This window comes from Triturus cristatus, chromosome 12, assembly GCF_964204655.1.
Source record: "Triturus cristatus chromosome 12, aTriCri1.1, whole genome shotgun sequence".
NCBI classification, from domain to species: domain Eukaryota; kingdom Metazoa; phylum Chordata; class Amphibia; order Caudata; family Salamandridae; genus Triturus; species Triturus cristatus.
In genome coordinates, this window is record NC_140595.1 from 849,036,889 (window position 1) to 849,052,234 (window position 15,346).

Here is a 15,346-nt window from a genome sequence, read left to right on the forward strand (position 1 = left end):
CCCTCAGGTGCAGAAGGCAAAATAAAGGAATTTTTTTCAGTGCCCTCCATCAGAAAGATGGTGGGACCTATCCAATCAGAGCAAGTGCTACGCCCCCTCCCACAGGCATAATAGTGGGTGTAGACAACCCAGGTAAGGAACCCACTGGTCTCTTACCTGTTATTTCCCCTATAACGCCCCTAAATCTAGTATTTAGGTGGCACCCCCAGACCCTAAAACCAGATTTCAATGACCTACGAAGAAGAGCAGTTCAGCAGTGAAGATTGACGACACCAACTGCCGGCAGCCCTCAAAGTCCCTGCTGAAGAAGAGCGAATCCCCCCGCAGACCAGTGACCTCTAAAACACTGGGAGGACTGCCTGCCTTCTCGAAAGACTCCTAATCTCCCATGGACAGCGGACCTGTCTAGAAGAAACCATCTGCAAAGAAAAAGAACTCTGCCCTAAGGAACGGAAAATTCGCCTCCGGATCCGCCTCTGCACCTGACGCCCACGGCCCGAGTCCAAGTGGGCCACCAGTCCTGCGAAGGTTCCTCAGCGCTTCTGAGCCCAAGGCCACTGTGGACTGATCCCTGCCGGACTGTTTCTCGACGCCTGCAGCCTCAGCTTGAAGACTCCCCCTGACCGCGAACTGCCGGGTAAGAGTTTACGTTGCATTCGGACACTCCTACACCGAGAGCCCCTGGGCCTTGCGGACCTCAGCCATCGGTGTCCCTATGTCCCCTAGCATCTCTACTTACCTGGTATAGGAGAGTAGGATCTGCTTCACATGGGTACCCCCACTTTTTGCTGGTGTTTCACTGTTTCTCGACCTTAGTCTGGCTGTGATCCTGCTAATCAGGACCACAGCCTAGCTGCTTCCTCTCTAAAATGGTTTCCATGTACATTAGGTACATATCTAATTGGATTCTGGAGTGCCTTATAAGCCCCTAGTATATGGTATACTATGTACCTAGGGCATAGGTACCTCAGAGGCCTACCAGGGGCTGAAGCATGTATTATGCCACCCCTGGGAAGCACTCCAAAATGGCACCACAGGTCTGCTACTGCAGCCTGGGTAAGGGTGTGCTTGCACCCCCTACAGTGGTATAGGCTACCTATATCACTACCTTATACAGACACATATAAACCTATAAGCCACTCCTATGGCAGGCCTTAACAATCCTGAAGGCAGAGTGCTTGGTTTTATGTGAGAGGGTGCCCAAGCATGAGCTGAGCCCCTCTGCAGCTTTCGGAAATACTTCCTTATAGCTGTCCTGTGATACAGCCATACCATATACTCTTAAGTGCATTATAACTTTGCGGTAAATGCTAACTTTGGGATGGCTGCATCAAAGCATGTCGTGTTTGGTGTCAAACGCTTTGGAATACTACTCCCCCCCCCCCCCCCCCGGCAGTTCTGCCAGAGGGGGTAGCATTCTACCCTTCTAGAGGGAGAGACATGTTCACACTGGCTAAAGCCTGTAGGACTTTCCTGAGCCCTGGCATCACAAAATGGATGCCTCTGCCACAGACACGGGTCTGGCCTCCTGCTGCTGACCGAAACTCTGGCAGGGGAGGCCTGGACAATAGGTTTCCTGTCGAAGGGAGGTGTAACAACCTCCCCAGACAGGCAGAAGTGTATTGGGAGCACTCTGGTGCTTTGAAGTCCTGCACTGGGGGCACGTTTGGTGTCCCTGTGCATAGCCCAGTTCAAACCGGTTGCAGGAGCTACCTGCCCCTGCTCTGGTGCAAAACTGGACAAAGGAAATGGCTGTAACCACCTCTCTTTCCTGGTCCACCCATAGGTGGGGCCTTAGAGTTAGTCCATCCCCTAAACTTACTATAAGTATAGGAATCCAGTCCCTAGGACTTTAGATTACCCTGGACTAAATTCTGCAACATATATCCTGGACCTTCGACGTTCTGTCCTGACTAGAAGACTGAAGAAATCTCCCTTGGGGTCAAGGAGTGACTCCCATGCTTGGCAGGCACCCAAGAAGCAACTGACCGGTCTGCATTGCTGAAGCTCCCGCCGGAGCCTTTGCATCACCAGAGGTGGATTTCCAGACTTCCCCGAGGCTACCCTGAGTCCACAGCAAAGCTGAGGCCCGTGGCTATCGTGGGAAATGTGGAACCGTGACTGATGGACACCGTGAACTTTTACAGCAACACTATCTTCTTGGTCCTCCTTGAAGTTGTGCTTTGGGCTCCGATTAGCCCCATCCTTGAGCACCTCCTGCACTGAAGATTGTTGGCCTCCACTCCACGAGTGACCAGTGGGTCAGCTTCAAGTGCGACCGCTCGAGGCTCCTTCGCAATCACTAACCCATTGGCTAGCAGGTCCCCACGAAGGCAACTCCTTTTCTACTTGGGCTTTCCTGGTTGCTCCAGACGTGCCCTGACTTACCCTTGCCGGGTGAGTCCCTCAGAGCTTGCTGGTCTGCACCGCAGTCCTTTCTCTGAATTCCAGTGACTTGCTGTTACCAAGGCTTGTTGGGTCCATTCTGGTCGCCGACACCGCAGCACTCAACAGACTTTGTGGGAGAGCTCGAATTCAGCTCGTGGACTCCGTGGACACCTGCTGGACCTCGTGGCTGAAGAGTCAAGACACCCATCAACTCACCTGAAGCACCCGACATCTGTGGGCATTGGTCCATCCTGCCCTCGGTCACTGGCTAGTGACCCAGACTCTGTCCCCTCTGCTTTCAGGTTCCTTCCATTCTAGATCCAGGCTTGGCTCTCTTTGGACACTTCTCCTCTTCACGGCAGCAGCAGTTCTTTGCAGGCTTCCATTGAAATCGACGAGGCGACCCGACACCAAAAGACACCTATGCACCCGGCTTCCCTGGGTGAGGTAACTCGAGTACTCCGTTGCTCACGTGGGTGCTCGCACCCTAACTTTCTAAGTCCAAAAGGGTTTGGTCCAGACTTGATTAGAAGTGTCCCTAATCTTTAAATTTCCAACCGCGACATTGCCCATAGAAGATAACGGGAACCCGCGGTTGTGTTTACACACTGCATACAGTCCCCGTGGGTCCAATGTGTCGCTACCTTGGGTGGTTCTTTGGGTTCCCAGCGATTCTTCAGGCTATAGGCCTAGTGTCTATTCCAGTCGTGGTTCTTATACCACTTTTTTGGAATATGGTTTGGTACGCCCCTAGGGCCCAAACGCGTATTTGTACTATTACTGATGAATGCTATCTTGTAACTTAAGTACTTCGTACTCCAGTCTCATAAAGAGACTAGAGAAGTGTGTTTTAGCTTAAATACATTTATTTTGAATATATACCTGGTGTGGTTGTCTTTTCATTTGATCATTCAAGAGATTATAGACTGGTAAAACAAGCTGCTTTACATTCCTTCAAGACTTAGCCTGAAGGCTGCTCTCCATAGTTTCCACTAGGATAGCTTTCATGTAAGGTTGTCTTTAACCATTCACCATAAGGCGTTGTTTGGACTGATACAAGGTGCCCACTAGAACTAGTGAACAGCATATATCAGGCCACCTTCTCACACCTGGCAGTTGTGAGTTTTCTTCTTCCGGCCTCCTGGCCTGAGCCTGCAGCCTTTCTTCAATCAACGCTGTGTTGGCACTCTGCACCCAGCCACCCCTGTGCCACTAAGGGTGTAAGTTTAGTGCTGCCTTGTGGCCCCCCCTTTTACTTACCTTAACTCCAGATGATCGACCCCTGACACCATTTTACTCACCTGTGAGCAGCGGGACTTCGAGTACCCCTAGTCTCCATCGGGTGCCCGACCTCGAATTTGACCTCTGCACCCGGCCGTCCTTTACCGCTGGTGGTGCACTCTTGAAGCCTGCAGAGTGATGACAAAAAACCATGAAGATTGAATCTGTAAATCGAGTACTTACCTGCAAAACTGCACTCCTGGTTTCCTCCCAAAGGTTAACATTGCAAAACCTGGCAATTGCACTGTGCCCACTTTTGAAAGTGTAAAGTATTTTTCCTGAAAAACTTACTTTCCTTTTTGAGTCGTGTGTCATTTATTAGTCAAGGTGTGAGTATCAAATGTCTTACACTCCTCTGTGTTAGGCCTAAGGCTGCTCGCCCACACTGCCACAAATAGAGCACCTTGGGTTTGCATGGAGCCCTGTACACTTCTGGGGAAATCTCTGGACTCTGTGCAAAGATAGCCACTTGGTGGTAAACCACATGCAGAGCCAGCTTCCTACAACAGCAATACCCAAATCTGTCTGGGGGGATTCCTCCACCCCCATGCTTCTCCAGTCAGTTCTGGGTCACCTAAAATTGAACCCAGAATCTTCCATGTATTGTACTATTCACAGACGGTAAGTAAGCCTCATCACGCCACCTCTCAACATTTCATCTGGTTGTGTTGTATGCAATTTAAACTTGTGTTAATGATACTGCCTTAACAATCATTGATAAGTGAATTGCTGGAAACCTTACACTGTAGTGAAGGCAGCGATTTAGATGCATACATTGCTATGTTAGCATAAGCTCGTTAGATGTTAGAAAGCCATCTTGCCACTTTTGCTGCTTTTGCACACAACACTGCAGAGACATGTTCTTATTTGAAAACTGCTTGCTTGCCTTTTCTTCACATGAGAACTGTCTGTTGTTCACATCCCTAGATGTGCACTGCGACCTTGGTCTGAACATTGTGTGCAAAACACTCTGAGCCGCCAGACAATGTATGTTTTTGAGTCCAGGTTGATCGGCCCACTCTCTAGCCATAATATGCACACAGCTGCAAACCCCTGAATGTCGAGAGCCTTTAATATTACAGTTTGCATGCGTTAGAAACACATTCTGGAGAAGAACATTTCCAGGTGCAAAGCAAAGCTGATCCTGTGATGTGATTCACCTAAGCTGATCTTTATGGTATGGGGTTCCCCATTCAAGCCTAGAGACCTTCTATTAGTATAATAATACTTACTTACTAGCGAAGGGAGGGTGGTTGTATTCCACTGTCATTTGTAATATGATTTCTCCCTTCATTTTCTATGGTATTGTAACAATGCTGATGGTTTTAATTATAATTATTTGTCTGCTTATGTTAGCCAAAGTACTGCATCTTAGGACGAGTAGTTTATAAAATAAACCTTTTAAACTTTACCGTGTCTCTGATTACTCTTGTTGTGGACTGATATGAGAATAATAACGAACAGGTATTTCTGATTCCCACCATTACTGAGAGTACTCTAAGTCGCTTGTTCTGGGTTGTCTATACATTGGGAGCTCCGAGAGAATACGGATAACGAATGGGACACTGATGCTAGTCGGATTGGGGTTCTGGGTACTGAGGTGAGTTTTTGGTACACCACAATTCACTGAGGTCCTGGTTTCCTGCGCATAGTTCTGTGCATGAGCAGAATCCCTGCAACAGCACTGTGTATTGGAAGTCTGCACTCTGAAACTATGAGCCAGAACACGTCCACTTTTATTCAAAATCTACTGCTGCTAGGAATAACCCACTGCCGCTAGGAATAACCCACTGCCGCTAGGAATAACCTACTGCCGCTAGGAATAACTCACTGCCGCTAGGAATAACTCAATGCCGCTAGGAATAACCCACTGCTGCTAGGAATAACCCACTGCCGCTAGGAATAACCCACTGCCGCTAGGAATAACCCACAGCCGCTAGGAATAACTCACTGCTGCTAGACTGTTCACTGTTGCTAGGAATAACCCACTGTTGCTAGGAATAACCCACTGCTGCTAGGAATAACCCACTGCTGCTAGGAATAACCCACTGCTGCTAGACTGTTCACGGTTGCTAGGAATAACCCACTGCTGCTAGGAATAACCCACTGCTGCTAGGAATAACCCATTGCTGCTAGGAATAACCCACTGCTGCTAGGAATAACCCACTGCTGCTAGGAATAACCCACTGCCGCTAGCAATAACCCACTGCCGCTAGCAATAACCCACTGCCGCTAGCAATAACCCACTGCCGCTAGGAATAACCCACTGCCGCTAGGAATAACCCACTGCTGCTAGGAATAACCCACTGCTGCTAGACTGTTCACTGTAGCTAGGAATAACCCACTGTTGCTAGGAATAACCCATTGCTGCTAGGAATAACCCATTGCTGCTAGGAATAACCCACTGCTGCTAGGAATAACCCACCGCCGCTAGTAATAACCCACTGCTGCTAGGAATAACCCACCGCCACTAGGAATAACCCATTGCTGCTAGGAATAACCCCCTGCCGCTAGGAATAACCCACTGCCGCTAGGAATAACCCACTGCCGCTAGGAATAACCCCCACTGCTGCTAGGAATAACCCACTCCTGTTAGACTTTTCACTGTTGCTAGGAATAACCCACTGCTGCTAGGAATAACCCACTGCTGCTAGGAATAACCCACTGCCGCTAGGAATAACCCCCACTGCTGCTAGGAATAACCCACTCCTGTTAGACTTTTCACTGTTGCTAGGAATAACCCACTCCTGTTAGACTTTTCACTGTTGCTAGGAATAACCCACTGCTGCTAGGAATAACCCATTGCTGCTAGTAATAACCCACTGCTGCTAGGAATAACCCACCGCCGCTAGGAAACACCCACTGCTGCTAGGAATAACCCACCGCCGCTAGGAATAACCCACTGCTGCTAGGAATAACCCACTGCTGCTAGGAATAACCCACTGCTGCTAGACTGTTCACGGTTGCTAGGAATAACCCACTCCTGCTAGGAATAACCCACTGCTGCTAGGAATAACCCACTGCCGCTAGGAATAACCCACTGCTGCTAGACTGTTCACTGTTGCTAGGAATAACCCACTGCTGCTAGGAATAACCCATTGCTGCTAGGAATAACCCATTGCTGCTAGGAATAACCCACTGCTGCTAGGAATAACCCACCGCCGCTAGGAATAACCCACTGCTGCTAGGAATAACCCACCGCCACTAGGAATAACCCATTGCTGCTAGGAATAACCCAATGCCGCTAGGAATAACCCACTGCTGCTAGGAATAACCCACTGCTGCTAGGAATAACCCACTGCCGCTAGGAATAACCCACTGCCACTAGGAATAACCCACTGCTGCTAGACTGTTCACTGTTGCTAGGAATAACCCACTGTTGCTAGGAATAACCCATTGCTGCTAGGAATAACCCATTGCTGCTAGGAATAACCCACTGCTGCTAGGAATAACCCACCGCCGCTAGGAATAACCCACCGCCACTAGGAATAACCCATTGCTGCTAGGAATAACCCAATGCCGCTAGGAATAACCCACTGCTGCTAGGAATAACCCACTGCTGCTAGGAATAACCCACTGCCGCTAGGAATAACCCACTGCCGCTAGGAATAACCCACTGCCGCTAGGAATAACCCACTGCTGCTAGGAATAACCCACTGCTGCTAGGAATAACCCACTCCTGTTAGACTTTTCACTGTTGCTAGGAATAACCCACTGCTGCTAGGAATAACCCATTGCTGCTAGGAATAACCCACTGCTGCTAGGAATAACCCACTGCTGCTAGGAGTAACCCATTGCTGCTAGTAATAACCCACTGCTGCTAGGAATAACCCACCACCGCTAGGAATAACCCACCGCCGCTAGGAATAACCCACTGCTGCTAGGAATAACCCATTGCTGCTAGGAATAACCCACTGCTGCTAGGAATAACTCACTGCTGCTAGACTGTTCACTGTTGCTAGGAATAACCCACTGCTGCTAGGAATAACTCACTGTTGCTAGACTGTTCACTGTTGCTAGAAATAACCCACTGCTGCTAGGAATAACCCACTGCTGCTAGACTGTTCACGGTTGCTAGGAATAACCCACTCCTGCTAGGAATAACCCACTGCTGCTAGGAATAACCCACTGCTGCTAGGAATAACCCACTGCCGCTAGCAATAACCCACTGCCACTAGGAATAACCCACTGCTGCTAGGAATAACCCACTGCCGCTAGGAATAACCCACTGCCGCTAGGAATAACCCACTGCTGCTAGACTGTTCACTGTAGCTAGGAATAACCCACTGTTGCTAGGAATAACCCATTGCTGCTAGGAATAACCCATTGCTGCTAGGAATAACCCACTGCTGCTAGGAATAACCCACCGCCGCTAGGAATAACCCACTGCTGCTAGGAAAAACCCACCGCCACTAGGAATAACCCATTGCTGCTAGGAATAACCCACTGCCGCTAGGAATAACCCACTGCTGCTAGGAATAACCCACTGCTGCTAGGAATAACCCACTCCTGTTAGACTTTTCACTGTTGCTAGGAATAACCCACTGCTGCTAGGAATAACCCACTGCTGCTAGGAGTAACCCATTGCTGCTAGTAATAACCCACTGCTGCTAGGAATAACCCACCACCGCTAGGAATAACCCACCGCCGCTAGGAATAACCCACTGCTGCTAGGAATAACCCATTGCTGCTAGGAATAACCCACTGCTGCTAGGAATAACTCACTGCTGCTAGACTGTTCACTGTTGCTAGGAATAACCCACTGCTGCTAGGAATAACTCACTGTTGCTAGACTGTTCACTGTTGCTAGGAATAACCCACTGCTGCTAGGAATAACCCACTGCTGCTAGGAATAACCCACTGCCGCTAGCAATAACTCACTGCCGCTAGGAATAACCCACTGCTGCTAGGAATAACCCACTGCCGCTAGGAATAACCCACTGCCGCTAGGAATAACCCATTGCTGCTAGGAATAACCCACCGCCGCTAGGAATAACCCACTACCGCTAGGAATAACCCACTGCCACTAGGAATAACCCACTGCCGCTAGGAATAACCCACTGCCGCTAGGAATAACCAACTGCCGCTAGGAATAACCCACTGCCGCTAGGAATAACCCACTGCCGCTAGGAATAACCCACTGCCGCTAGGAATAACCCACTGCTGCTAGGAATAACCCACTGCTGCTAGGAATAACCCACTGCTGCTAGGAATAACCCACCGCCACTAGGAATAACCCATTGCTGCTAGGAATAACCCACTGCCGCTAGGAATAACCCACTGCTGCTAGGAATAACCCACTGCTGCTAGGAATAACCCACTCCTGTTAGACTTTTCACTGTTGCTAGGAATAACCCACTGCTGCTAGGAATAACCCACCGCCGCTAGTAATAACCCACTGCTGCTAGGAATAACCCACTACCACTAGGAATAACCCACTGCCGCTAGGAATAACCCACTGCCGCTAGGAATAACCCACTGCCGCTAGGAATAACCCACTGCCGCTAGGAATAACCCACTGCTGCTAGGAATAACCCACTCCTGTTAGACTTTTCACTGTTGCTAGGAATAACCCACTGCTGCTAGGAATAACCCATTGCTGCTAGGAATAACCCACTGCTGCTAGGAATAACCCACTGCTGCTAGGAATAACCCATTGCTGCTAGTAATAACCCACTGCTGCTAGGAATAACCCACCACCGCTAGGAATAACCCACTGCTGCTAGGAAAACCCCACCGCCGCTAGGAATAACCCACTGCTGCTAGGAATAACCCACTGCTGCTAGGAATAACCCACTGCTGCTAGGAATAACCCACTGTTGCTAGGAATAACCCACTGCCGCTAGCAATAACCCACTGCTGCTAGGAATAACCCACTGCTGCTAGGAATAACCCACTGCTGCTAGACTGTTCACTGTAGCTAGGAATAACCCACTGTTGCTAGGAATAACCCATTGCTGCTAGGAATAACCCACTGCTGCTAGGAATAACCCACTGCCGCTAGCAATAACCCACTGCCGCTAGCAATAACCCACTGCTGCTAGGAATAACCCACTGCTGCTAGGAATAACCCACTGCCGCTAGGAATAACCCACTGCCACTAGGAATAACCCACTGCTGCTAGGAATAACCCACTCCTGCTAGGAATAACCCACTGCTGCTAGACTGTTCACGGTTTCTAGGAATAACCCACTCCTGCTAGGAATAACCCACTGCTGCTAGGAATAACCCACTGTTGCTAGGAATAACCCACTGCCGCTAGCAATAACCCACTGCTGCTAGGAATAACCCACTGCCGCTAGGAATAACCCACTGCCGCTAGGAATAACCCACTGCCACTAGGAATAACCCACTGCCGCTAGGAATAACCCACTCCTGCTAGGAATAACCCACTGCTGTTAGACTGTTCACTGTAGCTAGGAATAACCCACTGTTGCTAGGAATAACCCATTGCTGCTAGGAATAACCCACTGCTGCTAGGAATAACCCACTGCTGCTAGGAGTAACCCATTGCTGCTAGTAATAACCCACTGCTGCTAGGAATAACCCACCACCGCTAGGAATAACCCACCGCCGCTAGGAATAACCCACTGCTGCTAGGAATAACCCATTGCTGCTAGGAATAACCCACTGCTGCTAGGAATAACTCACTGCTGCTAGACTGCTCACTGTTGCTAGGAATAACCCACTGCTGCTAGGAATAACTCACTGCTGCTAGCCTGTTCACTGTTGCTAGGAATAACCCCCTGCTGCTAGGAATAACTCACTGCCGCTAGGAATAACCCACTGCTGCTAGGAATAACCCACTGCCGCTAGCAATAACTCACTGCCGCTAGGAATAACCCACTGCTGCTAGAGGGCATGTGCTCTCCTGGAATGTAGGGCATGTGCTCTCCTGGACGGTAGGGCATGTGCTCTCCTGGACGGTAGGGCATGTGCTCTAAGAGAACGTTCAAAGTGGCAGTAAGAGCCGCCACCTGATTTAGTCCTTTGTTATCTTCATTCCCCCTTCAACTCTTTCATGATGAATATTGTCTTCATTCTACAGATCAGAGGTCCAGCGGATTCTATGGCTTCTGGTTGGATCACTCTTGGTCTTTAACATGGGTCTTAGAATCCCTGGACTTAGGTAAGGCTCCTCTCAGTCAGGAAAGGTCTCTTTTGAGTCAGCAATATACCTTACAAGCCAGGGGGAGAGAGTCAGCTTTCCCTGTGGCCCTAGTCTTAGTCCAGCCTGATGGGTACAGCAGCCAATCATCTTTCTTCTGCCATGTTTGTCTCTTGCCTGATATTGTGGAGTTTCTGAAGTCCACACGCATTCAAGGTACTGGGGCGAGAGGTTCAGTAGTTATAGAAAACTGGCGACCGATGGAAAACTGGGGTCCAATGGAAAGTTCTGTTCTTTAATGGCAGCGATTGGAATCCTTGTGGTGGCCTTCAGCGAAGTGACTTTAAAGGCGCTGAAACCATGGGGGGAAGAACAGGTAGAGCCAGAACATTTCGAAAAGGGGCACTAGAACAGCTCCTCTTGCCCTTACCAAGCCTTGTCCAGGAGGGCTACTCATCTTTACTCAAAGTCTTACTCCCTCCACGATGAATGCGTCATTCAATTTTGATTTTCAAGGTTTTATTTGCAACAACTGAGAGAAATTCATCAGTCAGATAGGTTGACATTCACAGGCCATATGATGGAAATGTCATATTTCCTGTCAGATTAATGCTATATTTACAATTTCATGTAGTGTTTGAATGTTTCTTGCGTTTCAGATGCAGGAGCTGTTTAGGTGTTTGTGTCTCGTGCTGGAGCGAATGATAAGATCCCGTGGCCAATGAGAGGGCAGCGACCTTGCCGTTACCTATACGCAGCTCATTCTAGGTTTGGGCCATTTCCCCACGTTACTCTAGACTCCTCTTGAGGACATTATCGGAGTTAATGAGGGGAATTGTTACTCATGCTGGACATGCCTTGACCCAGGTGAGCACGAGGCGCCATTGGAGCGCATACTCTCTCGGTTTTTTCTTTTCTGAAATGTTTCCTCCTCTGTTTAAATTTGGCCCTGGATGCTACAGAGATATCTGCCATTATTAATATAGTATCGCGATGCCATAACACTCAACAGTCTCTTTGATTTGTTCTTATGAAATCTTGTATCTTTGTTCTCAACAAACACTTGACGTTACGTTTTGTACTTTTTACAGGATTGCTGGTCGTTTGCTCACACGTCACGGCAGCCATGCGCTGTCCTTTCTGCTGTGACAGAGATCGACGCGAACGAATGCAATTTCATCTGCGTTTCAAAAAGGATCGATGGATTTCTATATTAAAAGGAGGAACGAACGCCTCGCTTGAGGTAGAAAGCAATGTATACATATATTTACAGTACAGTGATAGCGATTGATGTGCCCGTGTGCGCGGCAAAGTACACGCCTGCCTTCTTGCGCACAGGGTTCAGAATATTAGGGCTATGACGTACATTCTTGATTGATTGGCTTGGCGGTATCGTGGACTGCTCTCCCGTCAGCGGTGGGCCTTTCGCTCCACGCTTGACTGCACCCCACTGCTGTTCTTATCATGACAGCTACGGGTCCCGTTTCACTAAAATAACTTTGTCACTAAGCCAGTGCAGCTGAATTTGCAAGTGAAAATGTTCTTATTTATTGTATACAAGGACACAGAAAAACACCGTTGTTAAGGTCCTTATGAAAATCAGTGATTAATCCATGGTATTCAAAACGAATCCTTACAAATTACTGAGAAGAAATCTCAAGAAGAAGGTTTACGTTTCGATCCAATAACTACATAAACAAGCCCGCGAGTGGTGCGTTCGCACGCCACAGCAACGGGCACAATAATGCAAAACAGATGTCAGCCGTGTGGGTAACAGACACCAATAGGCCATGGGCGGGGCAAATGCGGGACATGCGCCGGCATTTGCCCAATTGCGTGTTGTCTTTGTAAGAAACACGCACGCAACGCCCAATAGCCTGCAACGATAACAAAACTACACGCACGAGCATGTGGTCAGCTTTCTGAAGCCCCTACAAGAAGTCGTGTGCTGCGCACTGCAACGCTCGGCGCGAGACCTAAAAAAAAACAATAGGAGAAGAGGTAGATTATAAGGAATGATATGCAAACAAAATGATCCTGAGTTTGACATCCACTGCGCCATGCGGCACCCTGAACACCTGCTGCCACCGCTCATGCTCCACACCACCCACGCTCCGCACCACCCACGCTCCGCACCACCCACGCTCCGCACCACCCATGCTCCGCGCCACCCACGCTCCGTGCCACTCACGCTGCGCGCCATCTACGCTCCGCGCCATCCACGCTCCGCGCCATCCACGCACCACACCACCCACAACCCACAGGAAGCCCTCCAGGTGACCACAACTGTGGAAGTGGCGGCGCAACACTGACAGCGATGGAGTTCCCCGTCCGACTGAGCATGGGATCATTGTGCTGTCTACCGCATGAATGTGACAGGATCCTTCCTTTGTGGACCATAGTGCACGAGTGTGCACGAATTATAAAAATACTAGTGCATGCACTCGGCTATATGTACTTATTTACATGTAGCTTCATTTAGTCTGACTAGGCCTCAGAGGGTGTCAGAGCACTTTGAAGAGCTCAACATACTGTAGAGATAAGCACAGTGAGAAAGAAGAGTATATGCCTCATTTTACATGTTTAAAAGGTACAGCTGGGGAGCACATCTAAGTTAAGATAGAAAACAGATGTACATAGAGTTGCACTGCACAAAGAGTGTATCGGTCGCAAATATAACTGGCTTCCCAATGCTGATTTTTTTTTATTTTATTTTTTATTGATCGATAACACGGAGTGTGTTAAAAAATATCTTCTCGAACAAGCACAAACAAAGTCATCTACCACATCTGGTTAGCTGTAAGAAGAAAAAAAATAACCTGAGCAAAAACATATTTAATTAGAGAAAATCAAATATTATGGTACACCAGTCAAAATATGAATTATTCTTCACATACATTAGAAGGGGTGCACATGAATAGATAACGTGTGGGTGGAGTTCTCTGTGCTTTTATATGTGCTTTATACGTGCTTTTAACAATTAAAACAAGCATTGGCATAGCCAATAGGTCTCGCCTTTGGGACCTTATAAGGGTTTAGCCATGCAACACTTGATGTTGTTGCACCAAGGATATTGTGCTGCATAACTAAATACTTATAAGGTCCCAAAGGCGAGACCTATTGGCTATTCTAATGCTTGTTTTTTAATGTCTCAAAACGATATCTAAATAAGTTTAAAGTGTATATGAGAGCAAGTGATAATCTAAAATATTTTAAATATTTATATATTTCTAACTGTAATAAACTTATATTATGGTAAATATATGTTTTCAAAATCGCGTCAGGTGCGGCCTCCTTGCGCAATCGGTGCGCGATTGCCATGTGACCATAAAAAAAAAACATTCGATTGGTTCATAACATTTCCCATTGTAACAGTTGGAGGACCCCACCCATTTTAGTCATTCTCTCTGCACCGTTTGATGAGACACCCCTTCTGCTTAGAGAGCTTTTTTGAAAACTTTTTTGCAGTGTACACATATCTTATAGTACACACAACATGCAATGATTATCTTGATCAATAATCATGCTCTGTACAGTAGCCTTCGACGTGTGATAGCCATGCATCTGAAACGTTACATCAGAAAACAAATGTGTGTTACACGATGCCCCTGGTGTGTGTGTTCGCGCATTATTGTGCTGCCTTTCGGCCTCGGTATTGCTGGCCCGAAGGGGTATCAGCAGCCACGGGCAGAGTGCACATCCTAGATCACATGTGACGAACAGTAATGTGTACATTTGTGTTGCAGTATGCTCTGGTGTCAGGCTTTACCAGTATACTAGTGTGTCATATGTGAGACTTTCATATTCACGTTTGACATGCATTGCTTGACTGTAATGAGCGTTATCACTATTTATGACGTAGCCTCACTGCTGATCCTCCCTCCATCCGAGCACATTCACACCGCGATAGCAACACTTTCAATAATACCGCACACTATTGACATGCGTGTCTGCGCATATCCACATGCATGACAACGACATGTGATGCCCATTCAATCTTTTCGGACAGCATCTCATTAGCGATAGTTGCCACCCGCCCTCCCGGTACATGCTACATTAATGTAAATTGCGGATTGTGCGACGTCAAAACTGCAACAGGGACACACACATAAGTACACTTCCTGCCCAGGCAGGAATTGAACAACGCCCAGGTCCCCGGAATAATTATTCACACCCCTACGCTGGCCTGACGTACGAAAGCCCAGCCCACTTTGCGTATGTATATATAGGATAACGTCGACGCCACATGTCCCAGTTCTTCCACACTGGCCGCATCCACCTCGCATATCACAATGCGCAAAAAAAAAAGGGATCCATGAGGTGTACACCATCCTGGCAATCAAAACTAGATCTGAATTGTGAACCCTGCTTGCCGTCGTGTTTGGACACACACCAATGATAGCAGGTGAGCAGTGGGGCCTGGGTGGACAGGGGCTGCAATCGAGCGCGGTGCGGTGGGAGGGGTGGGGTGCGAGGGGTGGGGTGCATCAGCCTGGGTGCACAGGTGCAAACAAGCTATGTTGCCGTGCGTAATGATGTGATCTTTGACCTCATTCAGTCACATCTCTG